The 20,320-nt window shown below is 47.3% G+C and overlaps 1 protein-coding gene across 2 annotated transcripts in view; it reads left to right on the plus strand.

Annotated features, from left to right (window-relative positions):
- The first annotated feature begins 1,710 nt into the window (after positions 1 to 1,710).
- PLS3 (plastin 3) overlaps positions 1,711 to 20,320 on the plus strand; it is a 95,667-nt gene continuing 77,057 nt past the window's right edge. The window contains exon 1 of one of the 2 annotated variants that reach the window (XM_020963403.2): positions 1,711 to 1,792. The gene's annotated coding sequence lies outside the window, so the exon portion shown is untranslated. Of the gene's footprint in view, positions 1,793 to 8,494; positions 8,552 to 20,320 lie in introns of those variants that run through there. The other variant, XM_078147982.1, reaches the window with a different exon arrangement.

A 20,320-nucleotide genomic window follows, 5' to 3' on the forward strand; every position in this document is an offset into this window, starting at 1 on the left:
CTGTTCCAACAACCTGCTGGTTGGTCTCCCTGCCTCAGACCTCTCCCAACTCCAATCCAAAGTGATTTTCTTACAGCTCGTACTTGACCGGGTCACCCTTCTGCTCAGTAAACTCTATAGGCTCCCTGTTACTCTTTGTTCAAATGACAGTGTTCTCTTTCCTATCCAAGGACCTTTTCCTCTCTTCTGACACCTTACTCTCCTTCACGCCCTTAGTTCCAGCCACACTGCCCTACTGGCCGTGCCTCACACGGGACAAGCCATTTCCCCTGTGTATTCCTTTGTCCTGGCCGGTTCCCACACCTGGAATCCTTTCCCTTTTCTGCTCTGCCTCTTGGCTTCCCTGGCTTTCTGCAGGAGGGCTTTTCTGGTCCCTCCCCTCCTTCTCCCTCCCCCAGTGTTTTTCCTTTGGGATTAGTTCTCATTTACTCCGTTTATTGCTTGTATAGACAGTTGCATAACTCTCCCATTAGAATGTGAGCTTCTTGAGGGCAGGATTTGGCTTTTTTTTTTTTGGCTTTATATCCTCAGTGCTTGAGACATAGTAAACACTTAATAAACGCTGATTGATTGACTAATAAAAGCCCGGACTGTAGAAGGAAAGGCCAAGCACATATGCCTCCTTGCACCTTCCTAGGTGCCCTCCGCTCCAAGGTGCCAGTGTGAGCAGTACAATCGCTTCTTTATAGTTAAAGCCCACGCAGGGTCCTTGGCCACCGAAACCTTCGTCCAGACCCCCAGGGAAAGAGTTGCCTGGTTTGGGAAGCCGTAGCCAGGACAGGGCGCGCCTTGGGGAGATATGGCCAGCTGGACGATGATCTCCTACTCAGGTGTGAGTAATCTAAGGCCAGCTGGACACCACGAGAAGCTCACGCAGCTCGACGGCCGAATCGCTCGGGGACCAGAGACGTCTAGGAATTGTCTGGCCAGGGCACGGGCACCGCTAGTGATTTGGCTCCTCTGGTTTTCTGAGGGCACCGGGATCTTGCCCTTGACCCCCTCCCTCCCTGCCCCCGAGTAGATTTCTGGGTTGACTTTTCCCACTATGGTACAAGGTGGGCGTAGGCTACGGGCGGCTGGCTTTTGTATCCCCTAGCACAGTGCCAGGCTCCGAGGGGCCACCGAAGTGCTGGTTGGCGTGAATCTGTTTCGGACAAGGGGCGTTTGTGTCGCTATTGCACTGGGCACGAATCGAACAAGACCCTTGGACGGTCCTTGGGCTCTCCTGAACTCAAGTCCGAAGACGAGCTCGTCTCATCCCGTCGCTGGAGGGGAGTGGACAGCTCTTCTCACCCTCAGGTGCCCACAGACGTGCGCATCGCAAACTCTCCACTTAGTCGCCCCCAGCTCAGACTCCCAGGTTCCTGACATAGTCCTGGGCTTCTCGCATTTTCCTGGGCCGAGGAGTGGAGAGGCGCGCGGGGTACCAGCCTCTCCCAAGGGCCCGCAGCCGAGACCAATCCCGCCTCCCCATCCCAGGCCCCCCACCCCCACCCACTGACTTTTCTCTCCACCCCTGCCCCCACCTCTCCCGCCCCCAGCCGTTTGATGTGACAGATCCGCGGTCCAATCCCATCTCTGGTGCCGGTTCCTGGCCCGGCTCCCGGCCCCCTCGGAGCCAATGGTCGTGACCGAGGAGGGGCGGAGGGGGGGCTAGGGCGGTGCGGGGGAGGGGAGGGCAGGGGAGGAGCAGGAGCCGGGCAGGGGCCGGGCTGGAGCCAGCGCGGTGGCTGGAAGCGGCAGCGCGGCAGCGGGTGGAGGCACAAGCAGCGGCGGCGGCGGCGGCGGCACGGTAAGTTGTCCGGTGGCGAGTGTGCGCCTGGCCTGGGCCTCGCTCGGGAGCGACGCCCGGACGGGCACGACCGGCGGGCTGTCTGCAGGGCGGAGTGGGTGTCCTGGTGCCGAGGTGGGCTCTAGCTAGCCCACCTCGGGGACGGGGGCTTCGGGGCGTCCGCGGGCCGGGACTGCTTGGCGGTGGCGGCGGCTGGAGAAGGCGCGGAGAGGGAAGCAGCCCCGCCGCAGCTGGAGCCACTGCCGCAGTCTGGGGCTGCCCCGGACTCCTCGGGCCGAGCCAGGCCGGCGGCGGGGGCGGCGGGCGGCGGCTCTCTGTGCACTTGGCTGGGCTGGGAGGCCGGCTTCGGGGCTGCAGCCGCCGCCTCTGAGTAAGCACTTTTGTGGCAGACGGTGGCGGGCGCCTCCTTTCCCTCCGGGCCGGCTCCCCGCCGTCGTTCCCCGGAGGTGGCAGCCTCCTTACTTTTCCCGCTCTGTCCCCCCTTCTCCCCGCAGTGGCCGAGAGTGGGGGGGCGGCGGGGAGATCGAGGGGCCTTTGGTGAACCCCCGCGCAGAGCCGTCCGACCCGGTGTAATCCCCAAACCAGCGCGGAGCCACCCCCCCTCCCCGCCCAGACTCCCCCTGTACAGTTCTCCGCCCCAAGGCCAGCGGGTGGTGCTTCTGCATCCTCACTGGCGGCCGCAGCTGGATCCAGGAGCTAGAGGCGCCGTGGGGGGCGTTGATAAACTTGCTCTGCTCTAGTTACCCGGCACTGGAGGCGTTTCGGAGCCGATCTTTGGGTGTAGGGGAAGCAGCGCGGGGCCTTCCGAAAAGGAATTACACGCCCCTGGCTAAGGGTCTGCGGACCCGACTGACTTGTAACCAAAATTTACTCCTCCGTCGCGCCAATCAAATACTCTCCAGTCTGAGAAACCTCCGCCTTTTTATCAGAGGATTGGACTTAACGCCCAGCTCGAATACTTTATAGTGTGCCCTTTGCAAAGCCACTAGACCTTTCTGGGACTCAGTTTCCTCTTCTGTAAAATGACCAGGAGGGTCTGGATGCCTTCTGCAGTCCCCCTCAGCTGTGACATTCTACGCCCACCCTGTGATTCAGGGAATTTACCTCCGGCTTCTTTTGGTGATCTGAAGCAGTCTTGGTCCCAGATCTTCTTCCAAAGAAAAGCTTAAAATGTTTAGAAATAAGAGGATGAGCTTGAACACTGGCGTCGGGTGGTGGCCATCTATGCCTCACCCCTGCCTGTTCCTCTGTCTGCTCTTCAGGTTGGCTCAACTTTTCATTGCCTTCCTTTTTATTTTTCCTCCTTCCTAGCCTTCCTTTTTTTCTGAAGTAGTGCCCTCTTCTCCTTCTAATTAGGCTTTTTTCGTCTCTTCCTTAAATGCTAGATTTGAACTAGTTGCCCACAGGAAGGAGTAAGAAAAAGAGAAATGGGAGCTATTTTTTTTGGGGGGGGGAGAGCTTATGTATTTTGATTGATGTGGTTTTTTGGGAGGAGGGAGTTTGGGGTCTTCAAGTGGTCAGCTCTCGGTTCTAGGAGTTAATTTGAATCACAAAGTAGAAACAACACTCTAAAACAATTTCCCCCAAACACTAAAGGGGGGAAGACCTTGAATCTGCCCAATCACCTGGGCTAGCTCCAGTGTAGAGGGCCAGTATTCAGGAGACGCTGCCTTTTGGGCACCAACCTGATCTTGCCCAGGTTACTTGGATATTTTCAATTTCATTGCAACCTGGGAGTTTCATTGAAATCCTCTTGTAGTGGGGTTTAGACATGAGCAGGAGAGTTCAAAGAGAAAAGGAGCCTTAAGCCCCATGCGCATCCCTTCAGCAGCAAATGTTATGTGGGCAAACCCCTAAACCAGGGAGGGACAAGGCGGAGGGACGTGGTTTCAATAGCTGCCCTGGCTACGTTTGGAAGATAGGGGTTTACTCTGGAATGCTTTGGTCGTGAAAACTTGTGTTTCCCGGTCTCCCTGACTAGCTGTGCACCAGACCTGTAACAGTCACATGGTATGAAAAGGGGACAAAAGAGATTAACCCTTTCCTGGGTAACTGGAAGTCGACAGCACTGTAGGGCTCTCTTGTGGAAATGAGTTCATTCCCACCTGTCAGGTGCTTCTTGATCCTATGAGAAAAGTCTTGTTACCGACAGGTCAAGAAAGGTAGGGGAGTGGATGGCTTAAAAAGGAAGAAAGCAGGAAATTGTGTCCAAAGACTAGAGCTTTGTGGTAGGGAGCCACTTAGTTGAGTGAAACCAAATAAAATCTCCCAAGAGGAACCGCTTCCAAGTCAGTGGCATGGTTTAATGAACCAATTTCCTCAATTTGAGAGTCATCCTGAGGGACTTTGGAGGTCATCTTTGCCAGCTGCCTCAATGTACACCCGAGGGGCTAAGGAATAGAGGCTAATCCTTGCACTGGGTTCTCTGTTCCTGGAGACCCCTCAAAGTTCTAGAGCATTCTGAGCTTTGCTAAGCTCTTCCTAGCCCACTAAGCTGAGTCCCACGACAGCTCTGTGAGGTAGGGACTCTGTTGCAAAGAGGTAAAAACTGAGGATCAGATGGGTTGAGTGACTGACTTGCCTACAGTCAGTCACACTATGGACCAGACGCAGCATATGCCAAGGTCACATAAATAACGAGCAGTTTTAGAAAAGTCCACGGGGAGACTGTCTCAGAAGGTCACAAGTCCAACTACCACAGCTGTCACCAATGACACCTATAAGTGCTACCTAGAGAGACTCAGCAGGTCATCTCCTTTATGCCTTAGTTTCCCCATCTCTAAAATGGACACAGCCAACTGAATAATGCTTACTCTGTGTTAGACAATGGAAACTGAAGACTCCAATCTTTAGTCAGCTGTCATCATTGAAATTTTTTTGCCTTTTTTTTTGTGTGTGAGGCAATTGGGGTTAAGTGACTTGCCCAGAGTCACACAGCTATTAAGTGTCAGGTGTCTGAGGTCAGATTTGAACTCAGGTCCTCCTGACTCCAGGGCCAGTGCTCTATCCACTTCGCCACCTAGCGGCCCCATCATTACATCTGAATGGATGGGTGGGAATTGTAATTCCTAGCTGGGGATAGAAAACCGGGCCAGAGTTCAATGATACCTATACTGAGCTATACAGGGTACAATGACTAATGGGGACAAAGGTGCTAGGTCACACATTTATCCTTTTCTAAGAAGGTTTAGAATTCAATTTTATGGAGTGTTTCTGTTGCCATAACATCATTATGTAGCGCACTGTCAGAACCTGAAAGTTAAATTTAGCCCCGTTGTCCCAGGACCTGACCCTCTGTGGCTGGTTACTAAAAAGAGGATGGGGTTGGCAATAATGCCCAAGTGCTAAAGCCAGGATTTTTGTTGGCCTCATGTAGCTGAGAGGTCATCAGCCCATAGCCTGTCTCTGGTATTGCTCCTTAACTCTTCCCTGAAGTTGCTGAGAGAATGTGTGACTGAGCCTATGTGATTGAACTCCACCATTGTATCCGAGCATGTATAAATCTGGGTGCAAAGCTGTTTTCTCTTTTCATTATTTGATACAGAAGCCAAACTTTGATTGTATCCAGACGATTTCAGAATTAATGTCTGCATCAAACATGTGGGGGAAAAAAGGTAGTCTGCGGAAGGGAAGGTTAGAAACATTTGTTACTTTCACTAATGAAGAAGTCCTTTCTCTGGGTGGGAGGGGATCCAGAAAAGGAAAGTGTGGGCTTGGCTTCTGGTGTCTGGAAGTTTGAAAGTTGTGTCTGGTGGGGGTGCGGGGTGTGGTGCTGTGCAAAGTCTTTGAGTTTATTTCAACCCGGGCTACAGTGCTGGCTCCACTTGAGTGGTGGCCTTTTTGTCCGAGATGGCTCCAACTTAAGGTGAGCGACTTGTGCTTTTTGCCCACGAATTGTTGCTTTGGAAAACAACAGCAACAACCAGGTACTACTGTTTCTAAGGCGTCTACTTTCCTTAATCTTTGGCTGCCTCCTAGAAAAAAGGATTTGGGAAGAGTGGCTATCCTTTGAGGAGAAGGTGTCTTAGTGCAGAGTTTGTTTGGAAATCATCTGGAAGAACCACAGTTTCCTTTCCCTTCCTTCTGGGCTCCACCCTCAACCTGATTTTCTTGGAAGTTTATTTTATTTATTATTATTATTATTATTTTAGTGAGGCAATAAGGGTTTTTGCCCAGAGTCACACAGCTAGTGAGTTTTTATGTGTCTGAGGCCGGATTTGAACTCAGGTCCTCCTGAGTCCACAGCCAGCGCTCTATCCACTGTGCCACCTAGCTGCCCCTCAACCTGATTTTCTTACAAGAACCTTTTGCCTTCATGTTTACTAACTTTGCCTCTGAATTAAAAGAGTTTACAGAGCCTTGAGGCACCCCACACACTCTACTCACCCAGCCTTGTGGGAGTTAGGGTGCTGCACTCCTTTGTGATCTAGGAGAGCTTGGGGAAGAAATTTATTGTTTTTCTCTTTTAACTTATGGTAATAAGGCTAAAGTGGCAGCTAGGTGGTACAGTGGCTAGAGCACAGGGCCTGAAGTCAGGAAGATTCAACTTCCTGAATTCCCATCTGGCTTCAGACACTTCCTAGCTGTATGACCCTGGGCAAGTCGATTAACTGATCTCATTTTGCCTCAGTTTCCTCATGTGTAAAATGAGCTGGAGAAGGGAATGGCAAACCACGCCAGGATCTCTGCCATGAAAACCCCAAAAGGGGTCACAGAAGAGTGGACACACTGAACAACAGTAAGGCTAAAGTATGGACACTCCCTGAAATAATGAGCCAATTATTCAGCTCATTTGGTTACTGTAATAATTATGTAACAGGTCCCTCTCATTCTAGTGAAGCCTTAATTACCTTCCTGTGGACTGCTAGATTGTTCTCCCCAAAGATGCTACAGGTTTGCAGTTCCATCAGCCATGATTGAATGTATCTGTTTCTCCACAGCCCCACCAATATTGAATTTTGTTACATATAGTTATGGACTGAGTGTCTTCTGAGGGCCAGACAATTCAGAGAGGTTCGTTACCAGGCTTTCTTTGGCCATACCAGCATGAGAACTTTGTCTACTAAGTTGTTGAGGGATTTCAGTCGCTGTCAGTAGAGGAAATATCCACACTAGCAAAATAATGGAGGATCCTTGAATTAGTGAAAGAGCAGAGGACGTAGCCTGTGGCCTACTAAACCTCTTGACACTATGTAATAAACAGAATCTTCTTTGATAAATTTAGAAAGTTTTCTTTGTGACCTGGAGGTAGTACCATCTATCGGAAAAAGCAGTGCGTGCAAAGTCACTGTGAACCAGCTGCTGTTGTGAAGGAGGCCATTGAAGCTGTCCATGTTGGAGAGCATGCCATCTGTTTTCTATCTCTCTTACAGACATGTTGAAAGGATAAATGAGATCTCTGCGTGGCTTAGCTCCTCAGCAGACAGGTGCATGTCACGGGCCACTGTTGGCGTTGTTACAAGGTTTCCAAAAGGCTCAGTAGATCGTCAAGCAGGACCAGCCAGGATTTACCTTCTTTCTACATCTCTTCTGTCATGTCTCTGCTCAAAAACTGTCAGCAAGTAAGATTCTGACATTCGAGGCCTCCCCCAGTCTGGCTCCAGTCTCCTCTTCTAGACTCTGTGTCTTCTTGTCCTTTGCATGCATATTGTACTGTTATGTCTCCTCTGTCTCACTCATACTTGCTCCTCCCTGTTCCTGAAACCCGTTCTCAATGTCCTTCATCTGTTGGATTCCTGCTCATCCTGTCAAGACCAGCTCTGATGCCACCTCCTCCATGCAGTCTTCATGGAAACCTGGCCTTCTGCAACCTACCCCCTCCCCCTTCCCCAGCCAAATGGATGGCTTTCCTCTTTCAGTGTCCTGGAGCCCCTGCGAGTTGCTGTGTGTGCAGAAGAAGGATCTTCTGGGATCTTCTCCTCCATTCTAGGCTGTCTGATCTTGGAGGGCATGGACTGTCTCCTCCAGTGCCTGGCACAGTGCTCTGGGCATAACAGGGTGCCTTCTTGTCCAGCTTCCTCTCTTCTCTCCAGCTGCACATACATGTCGTATAAAGTCACAGGTTAAATTTAAGAAAATGCTCAAGGGAGATATGTTGCCAGGGTTGCGCTTCTGATGGACATTCCTTTGTCACCCCTGGTAATTTATGCCTGCCCCTGCAGGAAGTGTTCCATGGACTGGATGTGAACGTAATCTGAGCTAGAATGGTTCACCCAAAACACGGTGTTGCTATGTGAGCACGGGAAGGACAGATAAACATGGAACGAGCGGTATGCTGTCAAAAAGGCAGAACTGCAGGTGAAAACCCAAAGTGGACGGTTTGAGACGAGCTGATTTCCAAGGGCCCCTAACTATTTAGCGAACTACAGTTCATTTTTAACATTTTTCATGTCTTAGCAAAGCTGGAGCATTGTCATTCCTTAACCAACTGTGATAGAGAGGCAGTAGGAGGTGGTGGAAAAAAACCCTGCACTGGCAAGCAGGGGACAGAAAGACCTGGGTGCAAATCCTGCCCCCCCTGCCTTTACTAGTCGTGTGGCCATGGACCAAGTAACTCAGTCTCTCAAAGCCTCAGCTTTTCCATATCCAAAATGAGGCTAATCCTACCCTTACAGGATTGAAGTCCCACATGTCGCGAGGGTTTTGGTCGCTACGCAGACGTGCCACTGGGTAGTGGTGTTGTCATCCTATTCGGCCTCCAGGTTTACAAAACGCTACCATGTGTATTATTGTGTTGGCACCTCACAGCCCCTTGTTAAGGTAAGTCACACATACATTATTCTCATTTTACAGATGAAGAAACTGAGTTCAATGAGTTTAAGAGACTTGCTGTCACCAGCCAGGAAATGGTGGCAAAAGGAAGCAAACAGAGGTGGTCTGATGCCAAAGGCCTGCTTACCTTGGTTATTGCAATAGTCTCTAAATTGGCTTCCTGTTTTCAGCCTGTCTTGCCCAGTCCCCCGTGGTCACCAGAGCTGCCCGTGTCCCTTCTCTGTTCAAGAAGCGTCTGTGGCCCCCTATCGCCTGTCAGAGAAAGCCCTTCCCAGTGTGACCTATCTTTCCAGTCGGATTTCATGTGATTCTCCTTCAGAAATTCTCCTTCCCAGCCAACTCGGCCCAGCTGACATTCTGTCTATCTCTTGCTTCTGTGTCTGCTGCACAGGCTGGAATGCTTTCCCTCCTCACCCTCACCTCTTGGAATCCCTTCAAAGCTCAGCTCAGGAGCACATGTCCAGCACCTGAAACTCATCGACTGATTCACCCAGATGTTAGGTACCCCTCCCCCTATTTTACGTAGGGTACATGTGGGGGGAAGTCTTCCCTGCTCTCTGGAGAGTGTCAGCTCTTGGAGGGCAGGGGCCGTTCTTTGTATTCCTAGCATCTAGCCCAATGTCCTGGCACACAGTAGGTGTTTAACAAATAAATAAACACTTGTTGAATTGAATTCTTCAAAATCTTTCAGTGGCACCACAAGTTAGCCTGGGGGAAAGTCTATTGAGCAGTGGCTGCTGGGTTTGGGAAAAGCTACAGTTACTGCCTTTGATGTTATGCAAGACCTTGGCAGTGTTTAAAGTAGAAATTGCTACTGCTCATGATGACCCCAAATGAATGACCAATCCTCCAGAAATGTCTCCCTTAAAGAAGAGAGGGGAACTTTCTATACTCCTACTAAATTAAAATGGGTTTGAAAAAGTCAGCCTGCCGGAAATTGTTTGCTTGCCTTGGATTTAGTTAGCAGGTGTGGAAGCAGGATGGAGTAGAATCTTACAGGGCATACAATTGGGGCATACAATCGTAGGAAATACTATTCACAGTTGGCTTGTGGGGGCGGAGGAGAAAGGTAGTTTGTTTTTTTTTTAAAATATGGTCTTTAGATTTCAGGGTGCCGGAATTTCAGCTGAAGTGGGTAAAGCTTGTTTGTGCCCACAGAGCTTTAAATGTAGTGTAGAAGCCCTTTTGAACCTAGAGCAGATGGCCTGGGTTGGATCTCCCCATGCCAGGCTTGCCAGTGACTTTGACCTTATTCAGTGTTCTGCACTTAAGCTGAGGGCTTTGGAGTATTTGATTCAGGCTATTCAAGTTGGTAGGTTGTTAGCCTTCATACTTGAAGAGGGCCCAATGACATCACTTGGGTCAGTGGTCAGTGTGTCCAGCTGGGGCTGCTCAGGCCAACAGGAGCTGGAAGGCTCTCCCGCAGGTCGGGCACAAGTGGTCTGTATGAACGTTTGGAGTAGAGGTGGCTTTGAATGTGCGGATCTCATGTTTCTTTTGGTCTTCTGCAATTCTGCTTGACTCATAGAGCATGGTGCCTTCTTTGATGCAGGCACATCACGCTGGGCGGTCCTGTGTCAGCGTCTCCCATGTCTCACAATCAAATCCAAAGTTTTTCAGAGAGACCTTGAGAGTGTCCTTGTATCGCTTCTTCTGATCTCCATGTGAGGGCTTGCCTTGTGTGAGTTCTCCACAAAGCAGTGTTTTAGGCAAACATACATTTGGCATTTGAACAGAGTGACCAGTTATACTCTCTGCAGTAGAGAGAGGACCTCAGTGTTTTTTTTGGAGAGGCAATAGAGTGAAGTGACTTGCCCAGGGTCACACAGCTAGTAAGTGTCAAGTGTCTGAGGCCAAATTTGAACTCAGGTCTTCAAGTGTCTGAGGCCAGATTTGAACTCAGGTCTTCCTGAATCCAGGGCCAGTGCTGTGTCCACTGCGCCATCTAACTGCCCCCCAGTATCTTATCTTGCCAGGTAATCTTCAGAATATTCCTAAGATAATTCAAATGGAAGTGATTCAGTTTCCTGGCATGGCACTGGTAGACTGTCTAGATTTTATAGGCATACAACAGTGAGGTCAGCACAATGGCTCTGCAGACCTTCAGTTTAGTAGGCTGGCTAATACCTCTTCTCTCCCACACCTTCTTTTGGAGCCTTCCAAATACTGAGCTAGCTCTGCCAATTCATGTGTCAACCTCATCCTCTATGTGGACATCCCTGGAAAGTATACTGCCAAGGTAAGTGAATTTATTCATGGCATTCAGAATTTCTCCATTTCTCGTAACTGATGGTTCCACATATGCATGGTGGTGTGCTGCTAATTGGTGGAGAACCTCTGTTTTCTTGGTGTTAATCATCACGCCAAAATCAGCACAAGTGGCAGAGAATCCATACTCTGTTGCATCTTGGCTTCAGAAGCTGCACTGAGTGCACAATCACCTGTGAACAAAAAGTTGGGTACCAACTCTCCCCCCACTTTAGTCTTGGCTTGTAGCCTTTTCAAGTTAAATAATTTGCTGTCATTGCTGTAGTTGACCTTGATGCTGTTTTCATCCTCATTGAAGGCGTCTAGAAGCATTGCTGAAATTATTCAGGTAATATGTTAAGTTATTCAAGTAATATAATTAAAGAAGACCACTAGGAGTGGGGGAAAATGATGACCCTACATAGCTCATATGCCTGGGAAGCCCCTCTTAAATCAGGCTTGGGATACAGCACACCAGACTTGGAAACTTTAGCCTTTTAGGTGAAATGCCATCTTCTCATACATTGATTGGCTCCCCCTCTCTTCACTGGCCTCACTTGTCCCAGCAGCCAAGCTATCTTTGGCTTATATTACCATCTTCTGGCTATATCTGGGAGCCTTTTAATTTAATATCTCCTAAGATCATGGGATTTAGTGCTAAGAGGGACCTTAGTGGTGACCTGGTAGAGATCACCTGATCCAATCTCCTCATTTCACAGAGAAGGAAACGGAATCCCTTTTTGAGTGAAAAGTCACACAGCTAGTCACAGCCAGGCTTGGAGTCCTGATCTCTTCCACATCCAGGGCCCTTTCCACTCCCCTGTGTGGTATCTCCATACTCCACTGGCTGCCCCTCTCTTGATGACTGGTCACAGTCATACATTCAGTGTTCCTTCTCTCTCTGCTTTTGTGTTTTCATCACTGGGAGATCAGTTCATTTCACCTTGGGCAGTCTCTCCCATGATGACCTTCCCACTCTGGCCCAGTTACCTTGACAAACCTTGCTCCTGTTTCTCTCCCTTTCCTTTCTTTCCTTTCCCCTCCTTTCCCCCCTCCTTTGTTGTAGTCTAGTTGGTTCTTGATGGCTGTCCGACTGGGAGCCCATCAGGCATTTGGGGGCTAACTGGGGGCCTGGCCTCTATCAAGGATGTATCATTTTATTTTATTTTATTTTTGTAAATAGTATTTTATTTTTTCCAATTAGATGTAAAGATAGTTTTCAACATTCATTTTTTATAAGATTTTGAGCTCCAAATTTTTTCTCTCTCCCACTCTTCCCTCATCCTTCCCCAAGCAATCTGATATAAGTTATACGTGTGCAATCATGGAAACATATTTCCCCATTAGGCAGGATGTGTCATTTTAAAAGATTTATGTTATTCCCATTCCTAAGAACTGATTACTTTGTGGACTTTGTAAGTTGGAGACTCCTTGTGTTATCTTACTACAAAGTAGAGGGGCAAACTTGCATTTTTCTTTTTTTTTTTTTGTGAGGCAATTGGGGTTAAGTGACTTGCCCGGAGTCACACAGCTAGTGAGTGTTATGTGTCTGAGGCTGGATTTGAACTCAGGTCCTCCTGACTCCAGGGCGGGTGCTGTATCCACTGCGCCACCTAGCTGCCCTGCAAACTTGCATTTTTACCAACTACTTTTCAGCCTGCCAGGCTGAAAGAATAATGCTGCTGCTTGAATTTTTCAACACTTTGAAGGTTTTCATAGATTTAAAGCCAGAAGGGGCTTTAGGGGATGTCTGGGTCAACCCCCTCATTCTTCTGGAGAAGCGAGATGATGTGCTCAAGGTCACAGGGGTAGATTGGGCTTTGAACTCATTTTCCTTTTCCAGTGTTTCTCCTTTACACCTTGCAAGGGGGAATTTGGGACTTGAAGGTGTGTGCAGTGGGTGGAGATCAGAGGGGGTTTGGAGAAACAAACTGGTACTCTGAGGATAGAAACTTTCTGAAAGTTTGCAGCCTTCTGCCCAGGTGGTAATAGCTGGAAGGTCATGGTGATTGTTTCCTGGTTTACTGTGGCAGTGAACCACCGGAGCCACCCAAGTCAGGCCTAGCCTATAACCACATGCTTTGAAAAAAGTCAAAACCAAATCCTCAGGCTCCCAGAAAAAAGACTGAGGGCTCTATGTAGCATCTAGGGGTGAGTGTTTTTAGCAGCTCATGGACCCAAAGTTGATAGCTGCCAGAACTGCTCATTTTGCAGGTGGTTTTAAACACAGGTAAAATTTATATCCTCTGGTGTTTTCAAAGCCTGTGACCTTAGAGAAGTCACTTCTCTTTGGGCCTCAGTTTCCGCAGCTGTAAAATCAGGGCAGTAAACATTGATGCTTTTTTATAGTTGGAAGATGAAACAGAATCTCCACGAGGTCATTCAGTCTAGTCCCACCCAGACAGTTCTCCTGATGTTGCTAGCCCAGAGCAGAGAGGAGAGCAGACCTGGCATCTCCCCTGCACGTGGAGAAAAGCTAATTCAAAGGTCTCATGTTAAAAGAAGAGGAAAAGTGACTTGTCCAGTGGCCCTCTGATTCCAAACCTTGTTTATTCCTGCTCCAACAGACTCATTTCAAATTCCTTCATAATTGTAGATAATACATTAGTAACATTTAAAGATTGGCATCTGTAAAAATACCAGTCAACCTGCAAGTTTTTAGACCATGTCCTTAAGAGAGAACATTCTAACTCTTGTGGTATATATACCCTTTCCTCTGAAACAGAACAGTAAAGAGGAAGGAGCCCTGGAGTCAGAGGACCCCTCCCTCCATGAAGCCTTGGGCAAGTGACTCCTGTGTCTGGGCCTCCATTTGTTTGTTCAGTCATTTTTCAGTCATATCCAACTCTTTATGACCCGATTTAGGGTTTTCTTGGCAGAAATACTGGTGTGGTTTGCCATTTCCTTCTCCAGTTCATTTTATAGTTGAGGAAACTGAGGCAAACAGGTTTAAAAGATTTGCTAGTCTCACAGGTTTGCAAAAATGCTTTACTTACATTTGGGCCTCTTAACATCCCTGGGAGGCATTATCCCCATTTTTAGGTGAGGAAACTGAGGCCACATAGCTAATAAATGTTGGAGGCAGGATTTGAATCCAGGTCTTCCTGTCTCCCAGTTCAGCTACACCATGGAAGGCTTGTAGGTCAAGTTGAGCAATAGTCAGTTAACATGCCAGGCCCTGGGGAAACAAAAAAGGACAGTCTCGGCGCTCATGGAGTTTACAGTCTAAAGGGGGAAGCTGAAAAGGGGAGGGACCCTGAGAATACCTGGCCTGTTCCCTGAAAAGTCCGATTGCTCTATAAAGGGAGACCTTGGGAAGAGTGCATTGCCCCAACCTCCAATCAGAGTGCTGAGGTGTTGAACGTCAAAGCTGAACCAGTTGGTGATGAGCTTATCCTGGGGAAGGCCAGGGAAGCTCCTGGAAATGAAGAGAGCACCCTGAGTTACCCACTATGCTAACGCACATTTTTCCCAGAAGCTTGTTGTTTTTCCTGGGAGTCTGAAACGTGTTACCAAAACCACTACTTAAAAACAGCTCCCCCCGCCCCCATCACCATAGCTGGCCTTAAGACCTCAGCTTCTGTGATAAAAATGGGTCCAGGCTTTAAGGTTTGCTAAACACTTAACAAACGTCTTATTTGTTCCTCACCCAAACCCCGGAGGTAGATGCTGGTGTTACCCAGTCAGTGAGTCAGCAAGGGTCAGGCACCGTGCTAAGTGATGGGGATTCAAATATCCCCAAAAAGAGAGTCCCTGCCCTCAAGGAGCTTACCTTGGAATGGAGAAGACAACATGTAAAAGGAAGTGGAAAGGAGGAGAGAGATGAAGGGGAGAGAAGAGAAATGGTCAAGGGCATGTGGCAGAGAAATCTGGAGAACTGAGGCAGACAGAGGTCAAGTGACTTGGCCAGGATGACACAGCTGGGGAGGGTTGGAGGCCTGATTTGAACCGGGCTCTTGTTGACTCCAGCTCCATTGTTCTTTCTACTGTGCCAACCTTTGGAAGCATATTTACACTTCAATAATGCAAACTAGGTAAGGGAAATAAGTTGGTAGTGTGGGGGAGCTTCCATTCCTGCAGTTTCTAGCACCCCAGGCTTAGATTTGGGAGGGACCCGAGAAGTCAGCTAGGCCGGGTCTTTCATTTTACAGTCGAGGAAGCCAAATCCTAAGGAGAAGTGAATTAGGGCCAGAGCATTTCAGTGCTGGATGGCACCTTGGCCATCTGCGAGGCTAATCTAGTTGGGACCTTAGAAATCAGCTCAGCCAGTTCCCTCATTTATTCAAATGAAAAAAATGGAGGCCTAGGGAAGTGCTTTAAGCTCAGAGCATGCCAGAGATGGAAGGGATGATAGAGGTCCAGAAAGGAGAATCAACGTGCCTGGAGTCACACAGCTAATGGTGGACAGTTTTTATAACAATATGATTTTTAGTATCACTGAATCCCCAAATGTGGATGTTTCCATGTGCAAAAAGTAGACTACCACTTCTGCCTTTTTCTTAACATAGAGATACTTTTCTGCTTGTATCTCATGCGAAGTAAGGCGTGCTCTTATGGCTATAGTACTCAAATCCAAAGTAAGAGTAACTCAAATTGAAACATTGCTATTTCTTAGCAATAATTATTGGATCTTTGAAAAAAGAGGCAAAGAATGACCTAACTGTGCTTAAACTTTAAATGGAGGTCAGCAGACACCAGGGCCTTGGAAGAAAATAGCCCTTTGGCAAGGAAAGGAGCCACACCCCACTTAGTTTTGACAAAAATAAAATTCTTTCCAGCCCTAGCACATTGTGGATGGTGTGCACACCACGTCCTTCTCCAGGAGCTGGGTCAGCAGCTGTATGGCCCAGCAAAGGTTCGGCAGGCCATGGATGAGGCGCTCCTGGTCTCAGGGCTGCACTGAGTCAGATGTTCTGCTCAGTGAGAACTGATTCATACAGGGACATGGCAAGTAACTGCAGGTATGGCTGACACCGTCATTCGGGCCTTAAAGGGCAGGAGAAGTTGAATTGCATGTTGCCACAGCCCTGTTTCCCTTGGGCATGTGGGCATGGCATGGCACGGCATGGCACAGCACAGCAGAGCTGGCTCTCGTGCTTTTCCATTTAAAAACAAACCCTAAAATAGAATGATTCCTGCCACAGACCCTGGAAGTATGTGTGGAGGGTCATGAGCCCGTCTAAGCAAGGCCTGCCATGGGGTGAGCAGGAACGTAGCCAGGAAAAACCCGAAGGTGGATGATGGTGGAAGAAGTGAGCAAGGCAAAGATGAACACTTAGAAAGGCAATCTCATCAGTATGTCAATAAGCCAAGCAGAGAGTAGAATAGTGCCTCCCAATGGATGGAGAGAGATCTGAATTCACAAGGCTCCAGAAGCTATGAGAGAGTCTGGGGTTGCTTTGTATTGTAGCTGCTCTGGGAAGGGGGCACCCGAGGTCAGTGGGACTCCTGGACGGCTCTCTGTCCATCCACCTCGAAGCTGCAATGTTCTAGTTGCGGAAGGAGCCATAAAGACCATTTAGTCTAGCCCCCCTTCCCCTGCTGCCCCCCCTTACAGATGAAGAAACTGAGGCTGAGACTTAAGTGACTTAACTCAGTGCTCTTTCTACTGTACCACACTGCCGATAGTAGTGAGCTCCTCATCTTGATGACTAGTCCATTCTGCATCTTTTTTTTTAAAGGCAATTGGGGTTAAGTGACTTGCCCAGGGTCATACAGCTAGTGAGTGTTATGTGTCTGAGGCCGGATTTGAACTCAGGTCCTCCTGACTGTGGGGCCGGTGCTCTATCCACTGCGCCACCTAGCTGCCCCCTTCACCTTTTTCTAAGAGCCTAATGAGTAACGTAAAATCTTCAGTTTGGAAGTAGGAAATTTGACCCAGGGGTCAATAAACAACATCTAGAATCTAATGGGTGAAAAATACATATTGAATGAATCTAAAAGAAGGGAAGTTAATAAATGTTGGTGGTAGAAAGAGAGCTTGGAATGCAAAGCAAGGAATATTCCAACTTCCCACCATGTCCAGTGAGTCAAGGAGGATGGATTGAAAGCACAACCCAAGCTGGAAAAATGGGGCCAAAATGGTTTTAGGGTGAGAAGGTCCTAGATGTTGATAGACGTTCCAAGTTGGAAAGGTTTTCAGAAGTTTCTAGATGCATAATGTTGAAGTCTGGAGAGTCAGAAGCAGTGCTGGGAGGCATCGTCCAAAAAAAGAAAAAAAGGGAGAAATAAAATCAGCCCAGTATAATACTATACCATTGTTCAGGCAGTGGTGGCTCTAAATAATCACACCTTCCATGTCTAAATGTTCGCATACAATCTTTTAAAAATACGTTTTGGAATTTTTCCATGAGTTGTCTTCAAAACTTTTCATCTTTTTTTGTGTGTTTTTAAAATGGATAATGTGGTAATATATTAAAAAACCCCACCATATTTGGTTTTCTAGTTTTAACCTTTTCTAATTTTATTTATTCTGAACTTAAGAAATAAAACAAACATTTCCATAATATAGTAGAATAGAAAAAAAAGATGATTGTACATGAAACTGCAAATCCATTATGTACAGCTTGCTTTTCCTTTTAAATATAAAGCCATATAACTTAAAAAAAATCTTCGCTTTGTTGTTCTATTCCCTAGTATTCCTGATTTTCTCCTTTCCTAATGTAGTTTGGACTGGTGTCTCAGAATCCCAGCGTGGCTCTGCTCTTCACCCAGTGGTGAACTTGGGCAAATAACTTCATTGTGGGCCTCGGTTTCCTCATCTCTAAAATGAGAGGATAAAACTAAGTAATGGTGAAGGTAATTTCTAGTCTTAAATTTATGATCCTATGAGGCAATAACTGGTAGGCTATAAGTGGAGGAGGTCAGTTAAGTGGCACAGTGGTTAGAGTGCCAGGCTTGGAGTCAGGAAAACCTGAATTCAAATCCAGCTTCAGACACATACTAACTGTGTGACCCTGGGCAAATCACTTCGCCCTGTTTACCTCATTTTCTTCATCTGTAAAATGAGCTGGAGAAGGAAATGGTAAACCACTCCAGTATCTTTGCCAAGGAAACCCCAAATGAAGTCACAAACAGTTGGACACAACTGAAAAATGACTGAACATATAACTGGAGGATGACCCTTTTCCTCATCTTCCAGAAGCACTTTGTAAATGGGAATTGGAATCCTTTAAGATAGTAATTTTCAGGCATTTGCAGCCTCCTTGTCCTGTGTCGGGAGAGCACAGCCTTCATTTAATTATGCATTTGTTTTTCCGAAGTGCCGCCATTACCAAAGGCGTACTAACCTCCTGTACTTTCTTGCTGGAGGCTTATTGGAAATAATGAAAATAAAAGCCACCACCTTTTTGCTGAATCACAGATTCTGCCATGATAGTTGCATTAAATAAATGTTTTTCCCCTAGGGTAACTGAAAAATTAATAATTATTTGCAATTTTAAAAAAACTTTTCATCAAGCCTCCTTTAAAAAATGAATTTCCATTAGATTTTAGTTTAAAGCATCAAACCTGTCCTTGCTGCTTTGAAGGAAAGCATTATTGACCCCTTTTGTTAAGGGAAACAAATGCATTTTCTACAGTAGCAAAATGAACCGATGGACGTGGTATAAAATGTGGCTATTGGGGATGGGGTTTGGATGTCACCCAAGGAAGCCAATGATCCCATCAAGCTAAGAGGATCCTTGGCCAGTTGATAAGTCTCATGATTTATTTGCCTTTTCCAGTTTGAAGTCTAGGATCTTAGGATCTAAGAATGGAAGATAAAATGGCATATCTATCTGCTTTGGTTGTGGGAAAAACTGGGCTAAGAGCACATTTCCTGCTTCTCTTCTTCCTGGAATTTCAGTCTCTCCCACTTGGCTGTGTCTGCTTTAAAGACCTTCCATTTCTATTTCCAATGTTGCTGGAGCCCCAGATGGGTTTGTGACTGTTAGGAGCCCACAGAAATTAAGTGCTGTAATGGTCAAGTTTGCCCAGGGCTGGGAAGATGCTCAGGTCGGAGTGAAAAGAGCTCGTGGGAGTATCGGTTTTCAAGTCTGGGGTACAGAGATTTGAAATCCAACCAATAGCACAGATGCAGCTCGAGTCCATAGTTCACTCTGACCAAAATGTATTGATTTTGCCCTCAGTTTGGAAGTAGGAAATTTGTTGACTATGAAAGAATGTCCCAGGGGTCAATGAACAACATCTAGAATTGAATGGGTGCTCCAGGGTTCTTAATCAGATTCACTGACACCAAGAACAGCTGGGCTCTGGGACTGCTCTCTCCAAGTCTTGCTCAGGGCCTTTAGTGAGTCATGGAACTGTGAAAGCTGGCACATGGCAGGCAGGCAACAGAGGAACTTCTTGGCGACTTTTGTGGATCTCTGACCTCTTCCATGTGGGTCTTCCCTCCAATCTATGCCCTCTCAGCCTCTGTGTCTTGTGTCCACAGAAGGGAAGTCAAGTGAAAAGCCAGGCCCGCCAATTTCTTTCCATTTCTCTTTCCATGTTGCTTGCATTTTTGATCCACCTAGGGGATTTTTAGAGTTATCGAACGCGTCTTGGAGCAGTCAAATCCACACAAAAGAAACCTGCTCAGTGCCCCTGACCCTTTTTTTGTTATTGAAAGCTAAGGGACATGGTTGAGAGAAACAGAGATAGACAGAAACAGATCTATCTGCAATATGGATCTCTGAGCTATAGGGGGATCAAAAGCGACAATGATATGATGACAATAGAATTAGAGTTGTACTAGCTGAGGATCCTGTCAAAGCAGTGATCTGGCTAGTCAGAAGATTTGAGTTTTGTTCCTTGTTTCCACCACTTACTAGTTAAGGAATTTTGAACAAGTTGCTTTACCGCTTTTTATCTCAGTTTCTTCATCTGTAAAATGGGATTTAGAATACTTGGACAGTTATGAGGCTGGCTCACAGACACATAGTTGGAAGGGGTGTGAGGTGGGTGACTCCCTGGTCTTTTAGATGAGAAATTGGTGGTTCAAGGGGAAGTGAACTGACTAGTCCAAGGCATCTAGTAATCAAATGGCTGAGCACAGATTCAAGCCTCCAGGTCTTTTGAATACAAAGCCAACATTGTTTTCCACTGCCCCACACTACCCACTTCCATTTGAATTTCTCAGAAGCTAAAGCGGAGAAGAGGGATGTTTGCATATAAGAAAACTCCAGATCCGACTTCAAAGAAATAAAGTCTATTTATAAGATGTCAGCATATGTAAATGCTGGTTCTGATTTGATCTTTTTCCTTTTTTATTCCTAATTAGATCTTTAAGTGGGCACGTGAATAACAAGTTTGAAGATCACGGTGTTTCTGTCACCATTCTCAGTGCCTTGTGTGCTGGCTTCTGCGTTGGGCCAGATTGGAACAATGGCACATTATGTATGGGAAAAGGGAAACCATTGTCTGCTGAATCCCATTTGCTTCGGAGATCACAAGTGTTGAAATCTTACTAAAGAGAGAAGCTTGGGAACTAGATAGAATGCCAAGACCCTATCCAGGAGGCTGACCTTG

The sequence above is a fragment of the Phascolarctos cinereus genome, unplaced genomic scaffold (genome assembly GCF_003287225.1).
Source record: "Phascolarctos cinereus isolate Bilbo 61053 unplaced genomic scaffold, phaCin_HiC Scaffold_8;HRSCAF=390, whole genome shotgun sequence".
In the NCBI taxonomy this organism is placed as follows: domain Eukaryota; kingdom Metazoa; phylum Chordata; class Mammalia; order Diprotodontia; family Phascolarctidae; genus Phascolarctos; species Phascolarctos cinereus.